Below are 13257 nucleotides of genomic sequence, written 5' to 3'. Positions count from 1 at the left end.
TCCTGAATATACGTGAGTGAAAGAGTACCCGCGTTACACGAAAAGTATGTGGAAGGAGTCACCATTAAAGATATTCAGGAATCAGGTTGCGTCGACATGAGTTACAAGAGTCTTACACTTTTACAGCAATGTAGCACTTCCGACGAAATTTAAACGTAAATGCGTATTTTTCTCCAATTACTCCTCTGCACAAACCCAGATGGTAATTTTGTTGAAATTTACATGATCCAAACATTCCTTTTTCGTTTTTTTAAATATTCAAAGGCATCCCATCTAAACAGTGTCGCAGATTTGGCGAATTAACTTACAAAAACTCCAAGGTAAAAATCAATTTGCGAAGCTTAAATTTCTAACAGGAGCAAATTAGAATGTACACGCTATTTTTTTATAACACAGACATTTTGCGAGATTAGGGGTGGGGGCGGCTTAATGAACAACAAGTTAATAATCGTGTGATCTAATAGAAGTTTCTCTTTAAAACGTTTTGTGGGAAGTTGTATGTTCATAATTTGAGGTGTGTAACTCACTTTTTGCACTTGCAAACTTATTTATGTGAGTAGCGTCAACAAATCCCAGACTGTTAAACAACATAAATTCGCTTCCTTGACCGATTTCAGCCACAGCAACGTGACGAACGACTTGTTTCCATCAGATGGTTCTTTGTAGGCAGATTGAAACTAACGTTTGCGCAGAGCCAACGTGCGTAACTAAACTCCCCGCTTTGAATGTGGTGACCCATGGCTCCCTGTTAACGTCACACATTTTTCTGATGATCAGACTGCCTCTTACAACAACCGAGTTACTCCACGCGAGGCTAATGTCGCAGCAGCTGATCAAGTCAGCTAACGACGACTACTCGAAGGGGGGCGGGCTGGTGTTTGTCTTCTCTACACGTATTACACACGCGCGCGCGCGCGCGCGCGCGCGCGCACGCACACACACAGCACTTCTCCGCCGAGAAGGAAACAGTACGCTTAATAACCACGTCGTTTCACCATAACACTTCTGTGAAGTACTGCGAACTCCATCTAGATATCAGACGGCATGCCAAGCATTAAAGGTGAAGTTGCACGACAACCGTAAACGACAGTTGATATTGATGCACCAATTGTCTTTTTGAAGGGTGTAATGCGAACTGCTGTTCGCCAGCCATCTGATTTGTGTTTTCGCAAATATAGCACCTATCCATATTCGACAGTTTCATCAACAAACATGCAATGTTTTCAAACAAAAGTCACAAAGAACGTGTCAATGGCGAACCTCGCGGATCGAGTTCTACAGCGTAATGTGAAGAGCAGTTGCTTCCCGGTAACATAACCCCTTAGCATTTTTCGACAGTTTCCGATCACCGAAATTCCAACAAACATTAAACAGCAAAAGCACGGGACGCTTCCTTGCGGACGTTTCGACACACGAGAATGTTTATTCTTACGCAGTTCGACACTAAAAACATCTCCAGGCGTTCGAAGCCGCAAGATCGTAAAGCATAAAGCGCCGGTAAACTCAACAGCGAGCACGTCGGTCCCCACACTACCACCTACGTCACAAGGAGCAGCTATGCGGTGTTTGTCAGTGTCAGAACAGCCCTTCAGTGCATGCCTTTTAAATGAGTGGCAATGCAGCGCTCACACGCATTGGAGCGTATTTTCCACTAAATGTGCTAACAGAACACCTAATACAGAAATTAGTAACTAAAACAATAAAAAACCGCCCACCAATATACGTAAATCAGCGCTTGGTACGCTGCGTTTCTATACGGAAACTGAACCTTAGTCATCCTGTCTATATGGCATGTTACGTCGTTATTCCGGAAAAACCCACTTTCCTCGCCACAAGTGAACAGTTCTTCAGTTTACAGACACTGTCCTGATCTAATTTCACATCTTTTGAATTATTCTCACTTCTAAAGAAAGTACTGCTCAGCATTTGTTCAGTGACAAAATGGTGCAGTTTGCTGTACCACAATGGTAACATCCCAGGATGGAAATGTTAGCTCTACTATGTTCTAAGTACGTATTCTGAGAGCACATCGGGGTTTAACTCCGTGACCTACCATAAACGTTACCAGTCACGTTTCTTTTTACAGCCGTGTATCTTAGGTGTGACTTTCGGAGAGGGAAAGGGCAGGCGAGGTGGGTAAGATCAATCTTAAAAGAGTCAGACAGGGCTGGAAAGTACAAGTGACCAAAGCACTTGGCTTTCCCACGTTAAAATCTATAGATTAATTATGTTTTGGCATTGAACAGCTTTGTTCTTTACATTGCATTTAAAATAAGGCATTTAAGCATTGAAAATGAAGAGCTTCATGGAAGGCCAAATCTCTCAGTTCTAGAAACTGTGGATGCTATTCCTGTCATGATCCTGGATGATCAGGCATTAACTGCTGAAAAGATCCCAAGAGTGTGTGGGGGTCATATTATTCCACAAGATTTCCAATATACAGAAGCTGTCTGATAAATCTGTTTCCAAATGTCTCACTGCAAACCAAAAAGTATGAACGAGTGGCTGGAAGTCCACTTTGGTCCAATTTCTCCAGGATCTGAGACCTTTTGTATCATCTCTTCACCTTGGATGAAACAGATATATAACCATGATCCTTAGACCAAAGAACAGTAAAAAATAAATGGTGACATTTGTTCCCCACATTCAAAGTAGTTCAAAGCACAAGGACTAAGACAAGTTGCTCACACCTGTCTTTTGGGGTAAAGATGGAGTCCTACTTACAATGCAATTACACCATTACTACGAAGTAATACGATGAACTTACTGATAAAATGAAACTATTCGTCTCCAAAGATCGTGGAGAAGGGGGGGGGGGGGGAGACGGAGAAGGGGACAATTTTTTCTGTAAGGCAATATCCTCATAAGCCTGTCATAACGACGCGAAAATTGGCAGATCTTCACTTTGAAATCCTCAGATATGCACTCTATTCTCCCTTCAGACCGTGAGGGGGGCTGCTGTCTATTCCCAAACCTCAAGAAATATCAAAGGTAGACGATTTTCTGAATCTTGAAGCCAGAAAGGCTGCTGATGAGTGGTTTACAGCACAATCGAAACCTTTTCATGTGGGTTAAAGAAGCTATAATAATGAGCCATTAATGCGTTGAGCTCACGGAGAATATGTCGAGTTAAAAGTTAAGTCGCATACAGCATTTTTTTGTATAAAGCTCCTCATAGCATCTTCCGAAATAAGTCTCCGGCAGTGTGTTTAAAAATGGTATGAAATACCCGACGGTATTGGAGGGCAATTACCCGCGAGAAGCGACTGTGAACGCGGCGCGAGACCAATCGGAGCCAATCGCTGGGGGGCATGGATGACTGTGGCAGCGGCGGTGCCGACGGACGCCCCGGGCATTACGTGGCAGGCGGGATCAATACGGACGGCCGCGGGCAGCCGGACCCAGCGAGAGGCACGAGCACGTGTCCGCGTCTTCCCTGCTCCACATCTCCAACCCGACCTACTGTCGGCACACGGCAGCTGCCGCCCAAAGACATCGATAGCGCCCCCCCCCCCCCCCTCCCAAAACGCGGCCACTAGACGGTAACTGAAAAGTTTGGCTTCAGGTAGCCTCACACGTAACTGTATGCTTGACAAGCACGCACAAATTCTTCGTGCCTCCACATAACTCTTGCATGCTTGTGCAACCATCATTTTGTTTACCAGAGAATGTCACTGACGACGATGCGCTGCCCTTTGCGGATATTAAACTTGTCACAAGAAAAGGCTGAAACGTGATATGGAGTGAGGAGTGCTCAAAGGAAAACCATATTCCCATATTAACTGAATATGGCCTCATGAATGACTTGACTATTGCAAGATGTATGAAGAAACATTTGAATTCCCTGATCATAGTTACATCTTTGATTTTAAAAGCAGTAGAGTCATGAGAGAGGCTACAGCAACAAACTGCTTTCTCATGACAGACCTCAAATACACATCTGTAGTTTCTGTAGTTTTTTTTAAAGAATTTTATCATTGTGTCTCTGGCTTCTGCAAGATTAATGCTTTGTAACACACAAGAGCAATGCTGTATGCAGTGCCCCTATTTTGACATAGCATTCCTTACTTTTTTACATGAATGGAATTTCATAAGCATGGATGCCTTTCATAGATATGAATGAACTGCAATTCATGATCAATATTTGAGATTAGACATGGTGGCTACAGTGTTCACACTACAGAGATTGCCTCAGAACTGATGAATGCTTGCACATGCCTGCCTATTCTGGCACACAAGGGCAAGCATGGACATGCCTGGAGACTTGGATAAACGCGCAAACAATCTCTGCTTGAAAATCCTGAGTCAAAGCATGCTTCTTTCTACCAGCATTCACATGTGTTTTGATAATGTGGACCTAAGAAGACAGCCAGCTTTGCCATTGATGAACGAAAAATTGTTTTGTGGTGGTGTTAAGCTTTTGATGGAAGTAAAAACACATTTGAATCAATTGCAAAATAAAGTTGAGACTCCCTAGCACTCCCAAAAACTTGCATTAAAAAGTATGACCATTATGATTGAAACTAAGTCTAAAAGAAAGACCGATACCAGTACTGCGACTTCTCATGAGCTTTAGGGGTTTTAAACATTTCAAGGTTGTGGTAAGAGCTTTCATCGTGCATGCTTGTCAAGCTTGCACCTTGAAGTGCAGTCTCCAATGATTATGCAGACTACAATATCCCTGTAAAAAATTATGTTTGAGCTAACAGCCTATTTTCGTGTTCTACACTTCCACCCCTACCATTTCATTTGCACATAAACAATTTATTTCTTGTAGTACAAAAAGAGATATTTGAATACCCAAACATTCGAATTTGGTCAGATTATTAAAATTTCAAACGTGCATGCACGATGCCTCGCAGAAGTATAAAATGGCACGATATATTAAGACTAACAAAGCACGGAAAAATACAGAATGCGACAAAAACCAATAACGAGTCATTCAATGCCTAGTAGTGTGTGGATGTTCCCGCATGACCATTAGATATTTCGATGAAATTTTGTACTAACAATCACACATGTTCCCCACAAACACTGGCAGAGTTTCACAGTCATTAATTCAATACTTTCAGGAATTTAGTCATTTATTTGACACCACAGCACAGCTTTTAACAGTGCATCCATGTGTTTTAGGTAACTTTTAAGGCAATATCTTCGGCTATATTTTCTTTAAAGAAACAAACCAAGGCTACCTTGTACAACTTTATGTGCACTTCTAAGTGAAATAATTTTCTTGGCAATTTGCATATGGATAAACTGAAGCAAAGTCATCAAAAAAGAAAGACAGGCACTTGAAAAACATTAAGTTTAGCTTTTTTATCTTCAGAAGCAACTGTGGAATAAACCTGAAAGTTTGCACACACCAAATTACCAATACAAGGCCTTCAAATGTACAATTTCATTCTCCTAGTACTTTCAAGTAAGTCACAATATGAGGGTAAAATTGATTTTGCTACAGAACCAAAAATGGCTATTTTTGGCCACTTATAAAAGAGTCTCCTGCAAACTACTTTGAACCACTTTCATTAGAGAGAACATAATCTAACCCATCTAAAAACTATTTGGTGTTGCAATATGAGCAAATAAGGCCCTAAAAGACAACGATGAGGTGGAAGTGCATTGAAAATTGGTTCATATTCCCCTGTCACTGAAATCTGATAACTTTTGTTATGTTTTACACTTTTTTAGTTCTCTCAGGGAATGACAGCATCTAAAGCATTGATGACTAATAAGTCAGGAAGACCAAGTAAAAAGATCGAAAAGGGGTGTCATTTGTCATGACTCATTGTGACCTATTTCAGTGTTTCGTCGTCGTTACTGAATCAAACTAGTTATAAACTTCACAATATAACTATGCATTACTGGAATGATGGAGACCACGGTAATAGAATTGTTCTATAACAGCTGCAGCACACAAAACAGTCTCAGTTTTGCACCACTGTCATACTGTGTAAATTTTGGTGAAGACAGCAATCTGACATCTTTGCAATACATTCATGTTGCACAGAATTATTTGTTTGTATTTTTATTGTGTAATTCTACTGATGTGCCAGTTTAATTCTGGTTTAAGGTATAGCATATCTGTTAGCATAGTTTGTGTTTATGTAGGAAATTATTGTACATATGAAAACTTTTATAAATGTGATGGTATGATCAATGGTGGCTTAATCACCACTGTTTCCTTTTAAAATGCAAAAACCACTATCCTGTCACCACATGGGCCACCCTCAACAGCTGTGCAACAGCAGGTACACGCTTTCTTCACCACAGGTTCCCAAACCTGATACAAGTTTCTTTAAACAGGATCCCCAGCTGATAGAGAGATTTTGGTAACACACAACACAAAAAACAATGTGATTACCTCAAATCATTAGAGGCACAAAAAGTAAACTACTCTTTGCACTGGATTCCTTATTCCATTTCATTTTTTACAAAAATGATTCTGTAGAGCTGAATACTGTAGTAATATAAAAAACTTTCAGTTTTTTCTGATTCGAGCCCATTTTCTAGTCATCAGAACTTCTAATTACTTCCATATAGCGTACTCAACAATTTTAGAACATAAATGACATTATCCTCAACTTCAACAATATTTGTATTTGGTAACTACGGGACGACCCTGTAATTAGAATAACTGAAGGTTATGAAATGAGTGAATTCAAACGAGCCAAAGCAATGCGTTGCAAGAGTTCCTTTAAGCGCTAAATATTTTCCTACGACGCACGGCCTCTTAATCACACTAGTAATCTGACCATGTACGACAGAAGACGCGCAACCTCTTTCCCACAAAGCCACGCACAACCAGGTTCACGTGCACGCCATAGTCTGATAATTCCATGACAGAAGAAAACGGAAGACAAACAAATTGTGCTAAATGTCTGCACTAGCACGCACCCAACACGTCGCTGCAAAATGAGCGATAAACTTATCTATCGTACCACCGCAACAGACAAGCGTCAGAAAAGCAAGCACGGCCAGTACAAAGTGCAGTCATTTCTACTTATCGTTCGCTCCCCTTTCCAGTGAAATACTGGAACAATTTAAGGCAAATATATCAATTTATACTGAGAAAAAGTGACCAGCAACCTATACCCTACTCATTCTTTTTTGTCCCGTATTTACTGGCTCCTTCGAGGCAAAATATGAAGAAGCCTCTAACAATGACAAGGGTGTATTGTCGAGTACGTCATTAATGAGTACACTGTAATCGGACACTTTCACGGGAATGCTATACTAGACAAATTCCTCTCTGCTTGTATATAGGAGTGACTATCGACTCCTCTGTCCTCGTCACGGGACTTTCCGCAGCCAACTCACAATGCTGACTGATGACATGCCAGAGCCCACACAAGCCTTTCACACAAGCTTTGCGTGACTTCCCGCATGCGCCGTACAACCTATTGAACATCGTAAAGACTCCTGTGTCACATTTACCACCACGCGCATTTGTAACTTTACTAGTTGAAACCGAAGGTGTAAGTTGTTTCAAACAATACCCCTACACTTTTATGGATAATCTAGTACTTTATCTCGACAACCATTCCTCAAATAATCTAATGAAAACGATTTCTGAAGTTCGAGCTATTAATAGCAAGGAGGTGGTAATTTGTCTCCAGCTTATGTTATTTGCCCTACCTCTCATGATAATGTCGGTTCTCTGTTGACTAACAGTCCGTCAATTAACAATAACGTCACGTCCAGTACAGCTCTTCGGGGCAGGGCAACCTGTGTATAGTTATGCCAAAATGTGTTTCAGTACAAGAAGGGTTTAACGTCTAATTGGTGTTGCTTAACTTCCTTAAGCCCCCAAAACCGGAGAATAATTGCGCTGTCATTTCCGGTTACACCACGAAGTCGTGATTAGTTTATCAAGGATAACTGTCCTTTGCCAGGACTAATGTAGCAGGTGACATCGATCTGAATGATCGGCTGTATCGAAGAAACAGCCGTGCTTAGCCTGACGTCAGCAAAACCTCACAGCACACCACAGCTGGTTGCTTGTTCCACTGACCAATCGCACGGTGCTGTAGCCGTTATGATGTAGAACGTGTGAAGTGCGCAAAAAAATAAAAAATATAAAGATATATAAAGAGATTGCTATTATTTACCCCATTCCCTTAAATGGTACAACATGCATATAATATATTTATTCCTAATCAAGAATTCATCTATGGTATAGGAGTTGCCAAGGAGATATGATTTCAACAAAAACCGTCGATCCCGGCAGAAAGGGCTAACGTCACAAGCAGGCCACATTGCAATGATGAATCGTGGTGCAGCAGTTTTGTTGGACCGAATACGCCAGAGAGCCGGGCAGGTAAACCATGCATGGCATGCTCGTCCTTATGAGGTATTAATCAGTATGATATCTGTAAGCATTTCAACCTATCACTCATTCCCTAAAATTTAAGCTTACAAGGGAACACATCTAAGGCGAACATTATTGCCCCTCGTTTATTGCTAGAAGAGTTCGCTATTTAAGATGGCATAGTGAATAAGGGCCAAAGCCAATATCCACGAATTCTGCTGCTGATGTCTTTCAAAGAATAAAGGCCAAACGCATATGGCACAACTATTATTCAGTTGTGACTAGGCGGTTCAAAAGTAACACCTTACAAGAATAAAAATCTTGCTATAAAGGTTTACAGAATTTAAAAATCTCGCATTTTTCAATAATTGCTTCAAATTCAAGATTGTCTTCCAGAGTAACTGCACTCTGGAAAACCCGCTGCAGAATCAAGTTTTGTGACAGTCAACGGTACTCTGGATAATTATGAATTTGAGGCAGATAGGTAACAAAGAACATGAGTTGAGTTTTTCTGTAAATTATAAAATGGCCTTTGTCCCACGTGCCATATTTTGAGGATAGATAGGGATAATATAAAAGACGATCTTACATGATTAAATCGAAGGCATAAGACCTGGAGGAAGAGCAGTAAACAGATGGCTAGGTCAAGCGAAGATTACCAGCCTACATCTTGACATTAGCCTATACGAGTGTGAGAACATTCACGTAGACGGTGACGATTAGTTGGGGATTCCGTTTCCTGCGAAATGACTGAAGAAACGAGTAAACAGACTAATAACTGGTAAATTACAGAATCAAAATCATAGACGCAGATCGAAGGATAACTATACAAAATAAAAATATTCTATTAAAACTAGGCTAAGTTAAAGTGGCCGATTGTATCATTAAAATTTACAAAATACCTGACAAAATGGGGCGTATCAACTGCCTTTCAAGGGGAACTATGAAGCAATCAACACATTGCAATAATAATAAAAGTCTAATAATACCATCGCTGAGGCCGAACATCGCGTCTTAGGGTAATAGGTATATTTACTACCTAACCGTATTTGCAATAACGTGCTCAAGGAAATTACAATGCGCAAATTATTCATTTTATCAATCACTTGCCTGCAGAACCGAAGTACCGGCCAAAAATTGTATGAAAGTGTCCGAAATTTATCGCTTGCATAGCGACGTTACACTTAACGGTTTTTGTAACATCGGAAACTGCAAACCACTTGGAACTGAACTTTCCATCTGTGATAACCTACAACATAACCCGTATAACTAGCTGCTACAATTTTGGGCCACCCAAATTTACGAACTCCATCTGGTTAACCTTAGTCTTTCAGCAGTACGGGCTGTGTAAATTTCGCAACATTCAAATGCCCTAAACTGCAATTTCCTCCAATAGCAAGACCAATGCTTCTGCAGGAGCCAATGTTGCTGGGAAAATTGCCAACTACCCCAGGAGGCATCAGCTGACATCCATAAAAAGATGCTGCCAAAGGGAAAGAAAATGCTCGTTACTCTCAGCAATTTTATCGCTCAGATGGTACGAAACTGATCAAAACCACATCGGATGAATCCCACCAGCACCAAAGAATATTTCTACCTATCGGACTTGGCATAGAACAAACTAAAGGATCTTTAGGCACTGACGTGCGGAATACTAATAGTGCATGTAAATCTTGTTACATGATCAGTATAGCCATGACATCTAACACCAATTTTGACTGACACCCAAATTTTCATCGCACCACTTACAGGAAGACCAGATACAAGTGAGACTCATTAACACTCTTCTCTGAGCCAGATGAAGCAATAATTGCCCAAATACACCCAGAACTACTTGAATCTTCACTAGCGTTTTGTACACTTGATATCTCTACAAAAGTTTAATGTATCCTATTTTGTTAAATCCAAAACCAGATGTTGATTATACGCTTCTGTAGGGTCACGATAGTACGGACATACATTTTCAAATAAATTCCTCTTATAGCCGTAAAATGCCACAAATCACAAGCAATGTCTAATGTTAGACTAAATTCTAACTAACATGTAACAACCAGGGTTACTCTCACTGTGCAGAGGTATGCTATCCTTGTTATTTCACGCACGTACGGAGGAAAACCTTGTCTAAGCAGCCACGAATCAGAAAATACAAGCATTTTGGCGAGTGTACAACGTCGCCGCCCCAGCCAAACAACATATGCACCATTCAATAATAAGCTGCTCACCATTAGCGGTTAATGCTAAATCATCCTTTCGTGAATTGGCATCTTAAAAGAACCAGTATCTGTGCAGCGTGTTCGAGGTTAAGAAATGTGCTACATAAAATATTGAACGTTACGTAATACACATGAATTTCCTCCACCTAGGAATGCTGACTGCGCACACTTTGTCTATAAACAAAACTATACAGAGCTCTTGATACAATGATGCTTGTGCCACAGCTCTCATCCTTTAGAATACCTGCCTGAACACAAATAGCTCCGGGGTGAAAAGTATTGCTCCCTTTCAATGAAGGTATAACCTACAGCATAAAACCATTTGAAGAACCTCAACTCTTAGTCTTTTAGGCTACGACAGCTTCTTTAGAATCCTACCTCCTCTCTAACAAGCGAAATGCCATTGCTTTGATTCAGCAATCCGCCATCTTGAACAGGAGGCACCAAGGACAATGCGTCACATACGTATTTACGAATGAAAGAGAGAACAGTTCATAAATAACAAACAAAATACAATTATTTCTGACAAATACGCACTTATATAGAAAACACGAAGCAAATCACTGCACTTTTTCAGGTATTGCGTAACTCACCAGACGCGGAAAGTTCAAAACGGACGTCTACCAGATTGCGAGAATACTCGTCCTCAACAACTGTCACACGTAGACTGAATATTTTAAAATTCTGCTACGTCCAAGCTATTTGTCAGCTGACAACAGTTTCACGACAAGCACTATCCAGCAGCGACAGGCACATTTCACAGCGCACAGCACTCCACCGCCATGTAGCAACAGCTGCTGTTCGTCGACTGCTGGTAGCGCAGAGCCTATCGCCTACCCCCACCACGTACCAACCTTGCGGAGACAGCCGAAAGATAACGAAAGCACACGACTACTGATGGATGCCGTAGTCACCTAATGAGGGCCAACAAATTTTGCTTATATGTCAAAACTACCGCAACATAAGGGCTGAAGAATGCTTATAGCTTCCCAACATATGTTCTGTGATATGCATAATCCCTACAAGTTCACTCACTCGTATGACTTATGGATGCGCTTTATCTGCTAATAAAATGTGAACCATTATATTTAAGAAACTACTAGATAATGTTCGCACGCATCAACATTATAAATAAAATGGTGTGATACTTATTCGATGCTGTATTCCATTCACCTCCTAATTTCGGTCATGTAGGCTACGAACAGCTAACAATAAGTGAAATTACACGAGTGTCTCCGCCTTCCGCTCTATGAAAACTGTCTGCTGTGATTGCATCTTATCTTTGCACAACAAAACAAACGCGTAACGTTACTTCTATGGCACCATAAAACAAATGACTATCGTCAGCAGCTTCGCTTCAGTTTCTACTTAAAAGTAATGTCTTCTGCACTTTCGCTGTATTACAAATCTGAGCAATGCACATTTATTTTTTCGTCTGTCACTATTATGAATGAACATAATTAAGATAAGTAGAAATTCTCCTTTATTAACGTAATTGTGATGCATTATTTCACAATTCCACTTCTGTGCTTATAGTCATTTCGCCACAGAAAATCTTGGATAAGTATATTTTCGTGTATAGACACGTAAACACAAAATACTGACAACACAATCTCGAAAACGAAATCACAGAATATTAACACTCGAGACTTTTTACCTTTCTGCAACAGCTTAGTTCCCACTATCCAGCCTGCAATCCCTCATGGCGGGATAAAAGGTTCCTCCAGCTCAATCGTGAGAGAAGGGCGGAAAAAAATAATTATTAAATACTATTAAATATTTTATTTCAAGTCTAAGTCAGACAGGGCTTCAAAATGCTCTGACTTTCCTCTATTCACATTTAGTCTCCAATTCATTTCCTCCAAACAAATCTACACTAGATGTATTAACTTTTGTGGAAACAAACTCTTTCAAGACATTAGTGACTGTGCCCCTATGCTCCTACAAGGTTATTTTTTTTTAACATTTGAATACTAACATTAGGATCTCAACCTTTCTCATTACCTGTGCGAGTATAAAAAGCTGATCTATAGTTGATCTGTTCTTTCTGAAATCACACTTTTGCATCTAAGACCACTAGACACTGAGACAGAAGTTTAAAGCTAACATCAAGGAATGCAATCCGTATAATTAATTATCACGTACCAGGCAGTTCTTTTTCAGCCAGAGACAGATTACAGCTGTTTTCCAGTCATCCCAATCTCTAATATTCTCAAACTTCATTAGTAATTTCATACTTGTTTAAGCAGTACGAGTTCCCCAGCCTTTATCAGGTGCCCCAAAATTCGATCTTCTTGGAAAGCCTCATTGTTTTGTAGGTTTGTGTTTATTTGTTGTATTTCTTATTTGCAGGAGATCTCTACTTTGCTGTTTATGGTATCTGGTAGATCACATGAAGAGAGACTCAATGGGGTCACTGCCATTTAGTTATTCTGCAAAGTACTCTGCCCATTGTCATGCTACTTTAGTACCATTCGCGAGGATCTTCCCCTGTGTGTCTTGAACAATTGTTTCTCTTTCCCTTTTATTTCTGTATTACTTTCTAATACATGTCTTGTCCTAAGATGGATACAGTCCTCTGCAGCTTCTTCTATTAGCTCCTTGTAATATTTCTGTTTGACCTGGCTTAGGATAGTTACCATTTCCTTACTTATTCTAATATATTGTCCTTTAATCCTTGATCCCTCATATTTCTTAACCACTTCTTCCTAGCAAACCTTCCTTCTTCTTCTTTTT

The 13257-nt window shown here is 40.3% G+C and overlaps 1 protein-coding gene across 5 annotated transcripts in view; it reads right to left on the bottom strand.

Moving 5' to 3' along the window:
• The window catches only part of LOC126293353 (AN1-type zinc finger protein 6), a 104861-nt gene that overhangs the window by 62892 nt on the left and 28712 nt on the right, over positions 1-13257 (bottom strand). For 2 of the 5 annotated variants that reach the window (XM_049986552.1, XM_049986553.1), the window contains exon 1: positions 11115-11208. The exons of 2 other annotated variants lie outside the window; for them this stretch is intronic. The gene's annotated coding sequence lies outside the window, so the exon portion shown is untranslated. Of the gene's footprint in view, positions 1-11114; positions 11209-11694; positions 11756-13257 lie in introns of those variants that run through there. One more of the 5 variants, XM_049986551.1, reaches the window with a different exon arrangement.

This window comes from Schistocerca gregaria, chromosome 10, assembly GCF_023897955.1.
Source record: "Schistocerca gregaria isolate iqSchGreg1 chromosome 10, iqSchGreg1.2, whole genome shotgun sequence".
Lineage (NCBI taxonomy): Eukaryota > Metazoa > Arthropoda > Insecta > Orthoptera > Acrididae > Schistocerca > Schistocerca gregaria.
Note: the sequence above shows the minus strand (reverse complement) of the source record. Positions and strands in the feature narration are given on the sequence as shown.